Raw genomic sequence first — 13,246 nt, 5'->3', positions numbered from 1 at the left:
TGTGGCAGCGGTCATACTTCTACGTGAAGAACGTCTCCACGGAGGGCGACTGGATCAACCTGCCGGCCTACGTAGCCGGCCCGCCGGCTGGGAGGCAGCCCAACTGGTCGCACCGGGCCCGGACGTTGATGCATGCGGGAGCCGGCGCCGTTGCACGGCTTCGAGTACTGGCGCAGTCGGAGGTCCTGACTAGGCCGGACTTGCTGGCCGCCTTCGTGGCGCGCCGAGTGCTGCCCCTCCAAAGTTGCCCCACATGATCTGCCAGATGAGCGGGCACCGAGACCCGAGCCGAATGTGCACCAAGGAGATGCCTCACGAGGAGGTAGCCTACATGGTGAACTACCTTGCGAGCTGCGACCTCAACGAAGAGTGGCAGTTCGGCAAGGAGCCGTATTCGTGTGCCGCCCCTCCGCCTCTGGTGAGTCGTTTCCCTTCTCTCTTTTTCTTCGATTTTCCTGACTTCTTTGCTATCAAGTCCGTCTTGCTTGTTCTGACCAGTCGGCTTTGGTCAGAACCCCCTCCTCCAGCCAGCAGCCGGCACCATGGGGCCGGACCGCGAGTTCTTCCCCGACCGAGCGGAGAGCGATGTGGACGACCACGACTTGGGGGCGGCGGCCCTGGAGCATGACGCCGAGGGGGGAGGCGGCGTGTCAGGCGGCCCGAGACTTGGGGCCAGTCTTGAGGACTGGCCTGATGATGACGAGGAGGTTGTCCCACGCCACCAGCCAGGATCCGGCCAGCCGGGCGCGGGCTCGTCAGCCCCGCCGGAAGCTCAAGGCGGCAGCAAGAAGCGCAGGGCCGGGACGAGACTGTTTGGTAGCCGGCCGAAGAAGCCCAAGGGCTCAGCCGCCGCGACCAAGCGGGATGAGGCGGCCGCAAAGACCAACCGCTTCCGCAAGGTGGTGAAGACGCCGCAGCTTATTTCAGCGTAATTACCACCTCCCTTCGTACCTTCATATTTCTTTATTGAGTCTGTCTGAAATTTCTTTACTTTGTTTCCTGGCTTTAGGGCCCCTCTCTCTCTTGAGAAGTCGGCCGCCGGCTCCGTCGTGAAATCGGCGGAGATCTCCTCCACCACCCGGCGGATTGATCCTGCTGCCGACCTCCGGGAGGCGACAGAGCGGAATGCGCGGGAGGCGCGTGAGGAGCGGGAAGCCGACCGCCTGAAGAAGGCGGAAGCTGACAAGGCAGAGGCTGCCGCTCTGAAGAAGCTGGCGGAAGTCAAGGCCGCCGATGCGGAGAAGAAGCACGCGGAGGAAGCCGCACGCCACCAGTCGGCAGTGTTTGTCGTCCCCTTGAACTCCGCACCGCCGCCACCGGAGTTCTCGGCGCAGACTGGGGAAGCCGGTGACGAGAACCCGGTCATGGAGAGGGACGCCGACGTCACCACCACGCCGGAGGTCATTGTGCCGCCACAGCCATCCTCCGGAGGTGCGCCAGGCGGACAACCGGCGGAACCGCCAGTGCCGCCAACAGGAGGCACGACGGCGACGGGCCTGACCCTTGAGGTCAGTACACCGACGCATCACCGTCTCGCGAAGGCGGCCTCAGCGCCGCGTCCTCTGGAGACCGGCGCTGCGAGCTCCTCGATCCCGGACACCGAGGTGTCGAGCGCCGCGCCCACCGGGTTGGGTGCGGGGAGGCGGGACGGGCCCGTTGAACTGGGCGCTCTTGGACGTCCAAGCCAAGCTCCGGGCCGAGGGCGACGCCATCAAGGAGTGCACCAAGGCATACCTGGCGTCACGAACGGCCATCCGGGTACGCATTCTTTCTTTGCTTTGCTTCCTTGTTTTTTCTTTGTGGGGGCGCGCCAGCGCACCCACTGTGTGTAGTCCCTGAGTTTTGGGCCGGCTGCTGAGCAGGCGGCTCGGAACTCTAATTGACGAGTTCCAAGTACCAACGCTTTTTTCTGAAATTTTGATGCAGGATTACCACAATCTTCGCGTGACCTCCTTCAACGCCAATGTTGAGGAGCTGGCCAAGAGGACCGTTGACTTGTCGGACAGCCGGGGTGAGTTTTCTTCTTTCTCTGCGGGGGCGCGCCGGCGCACCCGCGGGTTGTAGTCCCCGAGATTCGGGCCGACTGCTGAGCAGTCATGCCGGATCTCCCCGGTGACCTTTCTTCTTTGCTGACGACTGACATCCCTCCCCCTCCTTTTTCAGAGGCCAACGCCGCCCTTCATCAGCAGCTGGGCGAAGTCAAAACCGCGCTGCGCGTAAGGGAGGAGGAGTGCGGCCGGCTGACGGAGGTGCGCGACCGGCTGGCTACGCAGCTGGTGGAGCAGAAGGAGCTGCTCCAGAGGGCGCAGAAGGAGGCGCAGAAGAAGGAGACCGCCCTTCTCGCTGAATTTGCGTCCGAGCGCTCCTCCTGGACCGACGAGGAGGCGACGCTGGTCTCCGGCTTCCAAGCAATCGAAGATCTTGTCGATGGTGAGCTTCCACTTGTTTCCTTTTCCAGGCTGCCGACTGCTAATCGAGTCGGCCTTATTTTTAACTTTGTTTCTTTGCTCTTCTTCCTTAGTAGACTTCTTCCCCGGCCATTCTGATGCCGCCAATCAGGCCATTGAGGCTGACCGTGAAGCACGGAGGGCGAACGGCGCACAGGTCGCCGCCGACGCCCCCCGAACTCTTAATGAGCAGATTCTAAGCATCGAGGCCCGTCTTCAGCCAGCCCACCGAATGCTGCGCCGGCTTCAACGTGTTGGCGCCCAGGCGATTGCCGCCCTGTGGCCAGACATGCAGGTGCCACGCACCCCCAGTCGTACTGCCGACTGGTTGGAGGTGGCAGCCGGCCGTCTTGAGGCCTGGAAGGGCTCTTCAGCCCGGGCTGGAGCCCGTCGGGCTTTAGAATTCGCCAAGGTGTGGTATCATTGGCTGAATTTAGCCCAGTTAGCCATGTTCCGGCTGGAAGCTCAGGCGGAGCTGGCAACGATGGAGGACGACCTTGTCAAGTGTGTCGCGTCGATCGCTGAGTACACTGATACCAGCGTCTTCGTCCCACAGTGGGCTGAGAACGGCGAGGAGGCACCGCCGGAGTGGTTCGGGCTGAACCCAGACGATGGCAAGGACTCGGCGGAGGTGATCGACTCTAGTGGCGAAGAGGAAGGCGAGGAGGAGAAGGGAGAAAAGGAGGAGGCGCCAGAGGTCGAGGCAGACGGCCAGCCCCAGCCCGACCACGCCTCTAGCAACGAGCCGTGCCCAACTGAGCCAATTGTCGCCAAAGGTGATCAGGCGGAGACCAACCAGCCGACTGCCCCGGCAACTGGCACCGCCGACCCCTCCGGTCCTCCGAGTCCGTCCGCCTTGTGGTTCCTCTCAAAAAAAGTGGTCTTCTTCATGAGTTGGTACAGGGGAAGAGCCTTCTCGCCCAGCCGACTGATGAATCGGCTGATGGACGCCAAACAGCCGGTGAATTTTTGTACGTCCAGCAGTCGGCTGGGTACCTCCATCCTTTCAATTTCCTTGATCTTCACAGGGGTGCATTCTATGCCGCGTTCGGAGACCTGGAAGCCAAGGAGCTGGCCGACTGGTACTCCGAAGATGCACTTCTCCGGGTTGAGCTTGATCTGAAATCGGCGCAAGTTCTTGAAGGTCTCTTTGAGGTCCTCCAGCAGTGTTCCACGCTTCTCCGTTTTTACCATCACGTCGTCCATGTAAACATGAGCATTTCTGCCGAGCTGCTTGAGGAGGCACTTCTGCATGCATCGTTGGAAGGTGGCGCCGGCGTTCCTTAAGCCGAACGTCATGGTTAGGTAGTAGAAAGCTCCAAACAGCATGATGAAGGCGGTCTTCAGCCTGTCAGCCGGGTTCAACTTGATCTGGTGATACCCTGAATACGCATCCTGGAAAATCAACAGCTCGCATCCGGCTGTGGAGTCTATCACTTGGTCAATCCTTGGCAAAGCGAACGGGTCCTTGGGGCATGCTTTGTTGAGGCTAGTGTAATCAATGCACATTCACCATTGCTTGTTCTTCTTCAGTACCAAGATCGGGTTGGCCAGCCATTCTGGAAAGAATACTTCCATGATGAAGCCGGCTGCAAGCAGCCGGGCTATCTCTTCTCCAACAACTCTCCTCTTCTCCTCTGACAAGCGGCGCAAAGGCTGTCTGACTGGTTTGGCATCAGATCGGACGTGTAATTTGTGCTCGACGAATTCCGTCGGGACACCTGGCATGTCCTTGGGGGACCATGCGAAGATGTCTCGATTCTCACGGAGGAAATCGACGAGCTCGCCTTCCTATTTGCTGTCGAGGTGGGCGCCTACGACAGCATACCTCTCTGGGTGCTCTGGGTCCAAAGGTATCTTCTTTGTTTCCTTGGCCGGCTTGAACGAGCCCTCAGCTTCCGACTCTCTGGTGTCAGGCGGCATCTCTGGCTGCTTGCTTGCCATTGCCACAACTCGATCTAGCAGCTGCTTCTCAGCTGCGATCATGAGGGACTCAGCCAGCCGACTGCTCTCTGACGTGCAGGCAGACGACTTCTTGTAGTCGCCATTTATGGTCAGGATCCCCTTGGAAGTCGACATCTTCATCTTGAGGTAGGCATAGTGTGGGACGGCCATGAACCTGGCCAGGGCTGGCCGGCCAAGCAGCGCATGGTATGGGCTCTCTAGGTCCACCACCTCGAACCATATCGACTCTCGGCGGAAATGATCTTTGTCTCCGAAGAGGACATCGATCAAGATCTTGCCGATTGGTGAGCAGGAAAGGCCAGGAACTATGCCGTGGAACACCGTCCGGCTGGACTGTAGTTGCCTCTGCCTGATTCCTAACTTCTCCATGGTGTCTCTGTACAGGATGTTGATGCTGCTGCCACTGTCTATCAGGACTCTGGAAAAGCAAGCAGCTCGCTTATCCGTGGCAAAGGTGGCGTCCAAAACCAAAGCGTAGGAGCCGGGTTTGGGCATCACTTCTGGGTGGTCAGCTCGACTCCAGCTGATGGGCTTCTCAGACCAGTGCATGAACTCTGGGGCGTCTGTTGCTACTGCATTCACCTCCTACTGCTGCAGTCGCCTGCTGTGTCGATCGTCGGCCACACTGTTGAACACAACGTATGCTCCCTGCTCTTCTGGGTACTCGTCTTGTACTGCGTCGACTGGTCTGACCGCCGGCTGCTGGGGCGGAGGAGGCGGCTGCACCACAGGTGGAGGAGGCAAAAGCCCGTCTCCCTTGGCTATCCTAGTGAGCCAGTGGCATTTTCGAGTGGTGTGGTTGGACGGCTTCGCACCACTATGGAACTTTCAAGGTCCATCCAGAGTCTGCTCATATGAGAAAGCCGGCTGCCAGTTGGACTTGCCACCCTTCTGGCGCTTGGGCAGGGGCTGCCCTTCTAGCTGCTGATTTTCGATTGTCGCCACCTGCCGGCTGGTGGAAGTCGGCGGTGGGGCTTTGCGCTTATGGCCGTTCTGTGGTTGACGCCGACTGGTGTCTCCGGCCGGGGTTCGGGGAGCCTGAGGAGCCACTTTGCCGGTTGCGCTGACTTGAATTTCCGTCTTCATGGAGGAGTCAGTCGTGGCGTACTTGTCTGCGATGATTAGCAGCTCGTCGAGGGTTTCCGGCTCGTCACAGAGAAGCTTGTGCTTGAGGAGGATGCCCTCTCGGCATCCCGTGGTGAAGTACTCGATGGCCTGCACCTCGTACACGCCTTCGCAGGTGTTGCGAAGCTCGGCCCAGCGCGTGAGGTAGTCGCGGGTTGACTCGTTGGGGCCCTGCACACATAAGGAGAGCTGGCGAGGCTTGGGAGGCCGCTTGTACGTGCTGGTGAAGTTGCGCATGAAGGCTTCGGTGAAGTCGACCCAACTGTTGATGCTGCGGGGCCTCGAGCTATTTAGCCAAGTCCGGGCCGTGCCTTGGAGCATGAGCGGAACGTACTTCACTGCAACACGCTTGTTGCCGTTTGCTATGATCACGGCCGTGGAGTAGTCGACCAGCCAGTCTTCCGGCTTCACGGAGCCGGTGTATTTGGGTGTGTCTCTGGAGAGCGTGAACCCTTTGGGAAAGGGCTCGTCTCGGATGCGGGGGGCGAAGCACGATGGACCCAACTCATCTTCTTCTTCAAGCGCCAGGGATCGATGGAGACGGTCGATCCGGTGGCGGGCGTCGTTCTCTCCGACTCCCTCTCGGCGGCCAAGGTGGTCGCCGAGCGTCGGGTGATCAACAGGCGGCGAGGAAACTTTCCTTTCCCTCCGAGGGGGAGGAGGCGGACAGTCATCCCGTCGTTCCACTGTTCTTGGGCGACCGTCTCGGTCGCGCTCTATGGTGATGCGAGTCCGACTGCGGCTGGCAGCCGGCTCCTTGTCTTTTCTTCAGCAGAAGCCGCCAGTTGGCGTCCGAGACTCCGCGCCTTGATCTCGGCGCAGAAGCAGGTTGTCATTCCGTCGGCGCGGCGCATCAGTGTGGCCGCCGGCCTCATTCTGCTCAGCGGCCGCGTCAAGGAGTCGCTGGACGCGCTCCGTCATCAAGCGACGTTCTTCGCCCTCGAACTTGTCCAGCTCGTCCGCTGCCGCCTGGGCGGCTCGAATGTTCTCTGCAGGCGTGGCGTAAACGGGGCGATTCGCCCCGAACAGATCGGCGATAGCCGCGCCGCGCTGCTGGACCGTGCCAAGGCGGCTAGGCCCAGCCGCAGCCGGCGTGCCGCCCATAGCGCGGTCCATCTCGCGCTGGTAGGCTTCTGACAGGCGTCTCATGCTGGCCAGCTTTTTGGCGCCTTCGACTAGCTGAAGGCGGCGTGCCTCCAGCGTCTCGGCGTCGGCATCTTCAGGGATGGGCGCTGCCAGGTCTTGCAGCGCCGCATGGAGCGGGTCATAATCACCCCCGCCGGAGTGCTCGTCATGATCAATTACAAGCACTTCCGTGACGGTGCTTCCGTCGCTCTCCGTGCGAGGAAGCGACTCGTCGTAGACCACCACGTTGGTGGGGAACGTGTCAAGCGACACGGTGTCGGAGTCGACCAACATCGGATCGATGGAGCCTACGGACTCCAAGTCCCCAGCTGGCTCGCTGGCGACGTGGAGTTGATCGAGGAGGCCCGCGAGGAGGCTCTCGGGGCCGCCTGTGCCCGCGCCGGATGCGGGCTCGTCGGAGAGGCGGACCTCGCCTACAAGATCGGCAAGGCAACTGGCCACGCAGGCGATTTCAGCGCCATGCAGTGCGTCGGCACAGACTCCGTCTGGCGTGTCGGGCTGGCTGTGCTCGCCAGGGAGGAAAAGGGTTCCCATCCAGAACAGGTCTCCGGACGACGGTGCACCTTGCCCCATGGTGGGCGCCAAATGTCGGAGGTTGGGTGCGACATATGCCAATGGATGGCTTATCATGGTGGGGGTGAGTAGAACGTTGCCGGTGCCTGGAAACGGGATGAGACGTAGACACGAACGCCGGCGTACTTTACCCAGGTTCGGGGCTCTCCTAGGAGATAACACCCCTAGTCCTGCTCTGCGGGGTCTCCGCATGATCACTAAGGCAAAGTGAGTACAAAGGTGCTCCTCGAGCTGTATCTGTGGACAGGATGAGGCTAGGTTGGCTCTCCCTCTTGTCTAAGGTCTGGTCTAGTTCTAATGAAGCGGAACCCTTTGCATGGGTGCCCCGGGGGGTTTATGTAAGCCTACCCCCGGGGGTACAATGGTAAACTATAGGGACGCAGGGCCCAATTGTTAGTCTCTTCGCCTGCGGGCCCTCCCGCTGACTGCCAGGGCCCGCCGATTGGTGGGCCCAGCCGACTGGCCGAGTACGGAGCCGACAGGCCGCACCCGCCGCTGGCGGGTCTAGCCGGCTGCTGATTACTGTAGTCGTGCATCTACTGACGCAGGCTTGGTCATGGGGTCGTGGCTACAGTCCTGCCGCCTGGTAGATGATTACTATAGCCACTCCCCGTCTCGTCTGGTTAATGGCGCGGGAAAACAGTAGGAGGGGTAGGCCGACTCCCGGAGGCCGGTTCCCTACTGGTCCGACTTGGGGCACTCTCGCCGTCTTCTGGACTCTCATTGACTGGTGGGGCCTATCTTCTGTGGATCGTACTGTCAGACATCGTGGGTACAGGACTCCGCCCACTGTTGCTGGCGTCAGCGATGGCATGGCACAGTGCTGTGCCGGACGGAGATCTCCACTGGTACGGCGCAATGTGCTCTGGCCATCCCCCGGAAAAAGGGGAGGGCGTGGGCTTCACTGTCGCCACTCCCTGTCCCATCCCCCCTGATGAGGGCATGGGCTTCGTTGACGTCGTGGGCCGACTTCCCGCAGCCGGCGACTCCGGAAGCCGCCAGTCGGAGTCAGCCGGTCTCGATCTCATCTGCAGGACTCGGACGCTTATGGGCAGCCGGCTGTTCCTTCAGCCGACCTCCCGAAGCCGGTTCTCCGTCCGTGTCTTGAGGGGCGCAGTCAACCCCGAAGTCTTGAAAGGCTATGGGCCTCGGGTTAGCCTACCCGTGACCCATTACTCCGACAAAAAGGGAAAGCAAGCCACCCATTCTGCCATGCAAGGCTGAGATAGAGGGTGCAGGTACACAGGGGCTCTAAAAAACCATTCTCTAAAAGATATGAGACGAAGTATGCAGCGTCACCTAGGCGGCTGGAGTGTCATGACGTCGTGGGCAGTGACGAAGGTGGAGCCGCAAGGGCCAGGCTCCATGGAGGTCATCTGAATGACGGTGTTGTTGTCGGTGCCCACTGGCCGGTACCTCCTCCCAATGGGTGGTGCCGGCATCAGTAGCCCCTCCTCTGCGGCCTCGATATCGCCATTCTCCATCGCAGCTGGCTGCACCACACATAAAACGGGTGGCGCGGTGAGATCCAGGGCCTTTAGCACGCGCCGAAGCGCTCCCGGCCTGCAGGCCTGGCGGTCGTGGATCTAATCCGAGGTCAGCGAGCATGGGGAGCAAGCAGGCGCGTGGCGGCTTGGGCGTCGGCAGGGAGTGAAGAGCGGGGGGCGCTGCGGCGATGAGAGCGGACAGCCGGACGCCGACGACGAACGAGGCGCGGGAACTATAACGGGGTTAGGTGGGTTTGCTTTGCTTTTGCGGTTAGCACCCTGGAAATCAGAGTCGTCTTTTAGTTGAGGACACGACAGTTGACTGTGGGAGGGAGGGATTGCTTCCCCACGAAGGTCCCTGCCTTGCATGTTGACTTTTCACTTGAACAAGAAGAGAAGAAAAAATGTTTCAACCATTGTATACACGTCCCTAAGACTAGCATGTTTTTTTTTTCTTTTTTGTGCTAAACCTTTGGTTTCATATCTGGTTTCGATTGTTTGTATTGGTTCGAATAGGGGTAACATGACATCCGATGGACCGGAAACAGAAATGAAACCGACAAGGAAATTACCTAGTTCTCTGCCATTTTGATAGCACATTGGACACACGACTAATGATTAAATGTGTGAGTGTGTGTGTGTGTGTGTGTGTGTGTGTGTGTGTGTGTGTGTGTGTGTTGATGTTGTGCCTCATCGCATATGAGGTAGCGACAATGCAGCGATGTGTTACAGCGTATTAGTGTCAGAACAAATATGGTTACAAAATATTGGTAAGGCAAGCTCACATGGCATAGTTATTAGAGGACATAAAAAGTACTTCAAGCTAAGCTAAGCACGTGACGATGACATGGCACAGTTCCTTCATGGCTTTATAAACCGCTGACATCCCTATGCACCACATAACCGCATGATGTCGAGTGCTAGCGACCATGAATTCTCAGTAGTACAGGCCTATACTCGACTACTCAGTATTCATGGCTGGTCAGCAATGCATTTAGGATAAACTAGGACCGTGAGGCATTGGGAATCTACATACTACGTCTTTTTGCCGTGACTCTATGAATCAACATGGATTCATAGCGGCGTGATAGTTTCATGGCTCAACATGGAGAAAAGAGGGAAACTAGGGTTGGTATTGGCAAGCGGGATGCTGATCTCACCCAACTCTCCCGAATTTTACCAATACAAGGCCATGTGGTTTGTGTCAAGCGTAAACACAAACAAATTCTTTTTGGCATACATGTCCGGCTGTATTGCTTGCACTAGGAATTTCTGGTACTATGACTTGTGTGGGAACTGTCCTTTGTGGGTCCATGACAAGATATTCTAGAACGGGTCGTGATATGTATGGCGGCGACTAATCTAGCTTGTCCGCCTGGTTCATCTGGAAAAAGGACTACAAATTAGTTTGTGGGAGACTATTTGGGGTACCAATAATATGGCTCTGACCTCGACGGAATTAGTTTGTGGGAGACTATTTGGGGTACCAATAATATGGTTCTGACCTCGACGGATTGCTACATGGTTCCCTCGTCATCTAGATGGACATGTTATGGCCATTGTTATGTAAAATCATCGTTGGCATGCTTCACCGCCGGATTGAAAATCAGGAATATACAATAAATTATATCATACATATGTACAAGTTTGCCTGGTACTTTGACCTAATACATGCAAATATATGTTCAAACACGATCATCCCATTGTCAGTATATGTCTTTTTGTCTATTTTAGTTCATTTGTCTTGCCAACAAAATATTGTCTAAAAAGGGGCATGTACAAGTACAACAAACTAAAGACTTAAAAATGATACACATAAGACGAAGAGAGTTGAATAATGATGAACTATAAAGTAACCAATCACATGTCTTTTTTTCATGAGTGAGGATCTGGTGACCATCGTGCGTGGTGCCACCCCTAGCGGGTGCCGTTGAATCCAGATCTTGTGGATTGAGTTTTGTGATGCTAATCAACATGGGACATTAGACTTACTCTGTAACCATCCGACAAACGTGTTGGTGTGGCAAGGCCAAACGACGAATACAAATAGTAGATAGATATTGGGTTGTTCTAGTACCTAGGATGTACATTGATGCGCTTTTTGTTGTTGCAAATTTCAATATTTTTTTGGAAATTCAGCCAAGAATCCCCTAGAAAGAAATTATTTTTTCTTGCAACATTTTCAGTACTTTCGCAACACTAGTGCAATTTTTCTTGCAAAGTTCAGTTTTTTCATGGAAATTTCAGCTCAAATTCCCCTTGAAATTTTAGTTGGCTCCTTGGGTATGGGTTCTTGGCTCATAAGAGAGTTGTACATGCAACAATAGAAGTATAAATAGAAAAAGTTTGCTCCGAGAGCACAACGAATGTGGTAAATGTCAATTAACATGGGAAAGAAGGTCACATGACCATTGCATGAATCCGTGTGTACCTAGCTCTATAAATCATCCAGAGCACTGGCTAGAAATGCACCAGGAAGGAAGGAACTAAGAAAAAATCCGCCAACTGAAGCTCTTGGAAATAATCTCTACACGTGCATAATAGTTGTTTCGATCGTGGCGATGCATCATGCACATTAATCTGTGTCATAACTATGGGTTTCATGCACACATATGTTACAGAATTGCCAGGTATTGGGAATGATATACATGCTGCACCAGTCATCATGATTTGTATATATCATGTTGAGTTATGTCAATATGTGCCGTTGTAAACTTGTAATTGTTGAATTATGAAGGGACTAAAGTAGAAGAAGACTAATTATTTTAGGATAGAGGAAAGGAAGCGACAAGTGTATGAGCTTCTGGAACAGTTCTCCATTATGTCCCACCATACTCTTCTTCCATTTTATGAGCCCTAACTCACAGATTCCTAGTATAACCTCCCCAGATTTATTAGTGAATGACAACATATCAACATGGGAAGTTGTTGGTAAAGCTACTGGAATGTGGCAATGCATTGTCGGTCAAGGACCTAAAATGCCATGACAAGGACTCCTTGGTCGTGTAATACTACACACAGGTTTGCCACTAGCACCCAGTTCCATGGACAGTAGTGACCTCGTGTGGAATATAGTCTACTTCCCATAAAAGCAAAGCAGTAGAATCATCATGTACGCAGTACCACTAGCTTGACAAAGAAATCAAGGTGATCCAATCCTTGTTTTCTTGTCGGCGAGTATTCTAAAAGAGACGAAGACGATGTTCTTGGGTTTGCTTGCATGGTGGAGTCTAACCAAACTATGCCTTGATTGCCGCTGGCTTAGCTGCAGTCTAAATTTTCAACTAAATGGCATTAAGTTCTATGGTCACCATGTTGTTCTGCATCATCCAGGTGAAGAAATTAAGATTTGATTTCATGAAAAGCATGTGAGACGTACTGATGATATAAATTTGATCAATGCATTGTTAAGGTGTGTGGACATATGATTCAACCAATCCACTGGTAACAATACAGTAAATTGCTTCTATGGTCACCATGTTGTTCTGCAGCATCCAGGTGAAGAAATTAAGATTTGAATTCATGAAAAGCATGTGAGACGTACTGATGGTATAAATTTGATCAATGCATTATTAAGGTGCGTGGACATATGATTCAACCAATCCACTGGTAACAATACAGTAAATTGCATGTTCATTCTTGAGAATTTGTATCCTACTTCAGTGCGATCATGGGCATTTACATATTGCATCAATCAGCAGTAGACACACACATTGCTCTGGTTCCAGCTCAATAAATTGTGCATGGAAGACACGCCACTGTATGCCATGAAGAATTAAAGTTGGCTGGTGGAGTTCTCTTGATATATAGCCTAGACACTTGGTGGAGTTCCAGCTCATCCATGGCATCCAGGTGTGCAAGATCCAATTCCCAATTTATGGGTATGTTCAGGGGTCCAACGCATGGCATAGTTAGGATTGTGAGGCATCGGGAGTCTTGGTGATACAAAAGTTGTCTTGGGCACACTGCACCCACACTTGCAAATTTTCAATATGAGTTGCACCCGAAGTGTTATCTTGCTCTCAAGCTGAAGTGAATATCGGTGTACTTGCTGATGTTGTAACAACGCATGCGCTTCGTAGCTCCATTGAGAGGCATTATGACAATTCCATTTCTCCCCCTAACTTGAGCCACCACCTGGCATTTGTCCCTAATTTTCAGCTATGTTCAAATTTACCCCTCTGCCGTTAGGTGGTGTTATAAAAATATCCTTCCGCTGCGTTACCGTCCGGTCCAAGGCCTTTGACTGTGACCGAGGCATTCCATGGACATTTTTGCCCTTCCTGACAAGTGGACCCATACAAGAAATAAAGAGAAAGAAATATTTTTTTGGAAACACACACACACACACACACACACACACACACACACACACTGTCCTGCCAGCACGACCCCACCATGCCCAATCCCTTCTTCCTCCTCCCATCCCCGTTCATCTTCTCCGGCAACAACCACCGTTGGGCGCGCGACCACACACGGCGGAGAGCACGGGGTGCACGGGGG

Source organism: Triticum dicoccoides, chromosome 5A (genome assembly GCF_002162155.2).
Source record: "Triticum dicoccoides isolate Atlit2015 ecotype Zavitan chromosome 5A, WEW_v2.0, whole genome shotgun sequence".
Lineage (NCBI taxonomy): Eukaryota > Viridiplantae > Streptophyta > Magnoliopsida > Poales > Poaceae > Triticum > Triticum dicoccoides.
The sequence above is the reverse complement of the archived record's forward strand: the minus strand, read 5'-3'. Positions refer to the sequence as shown.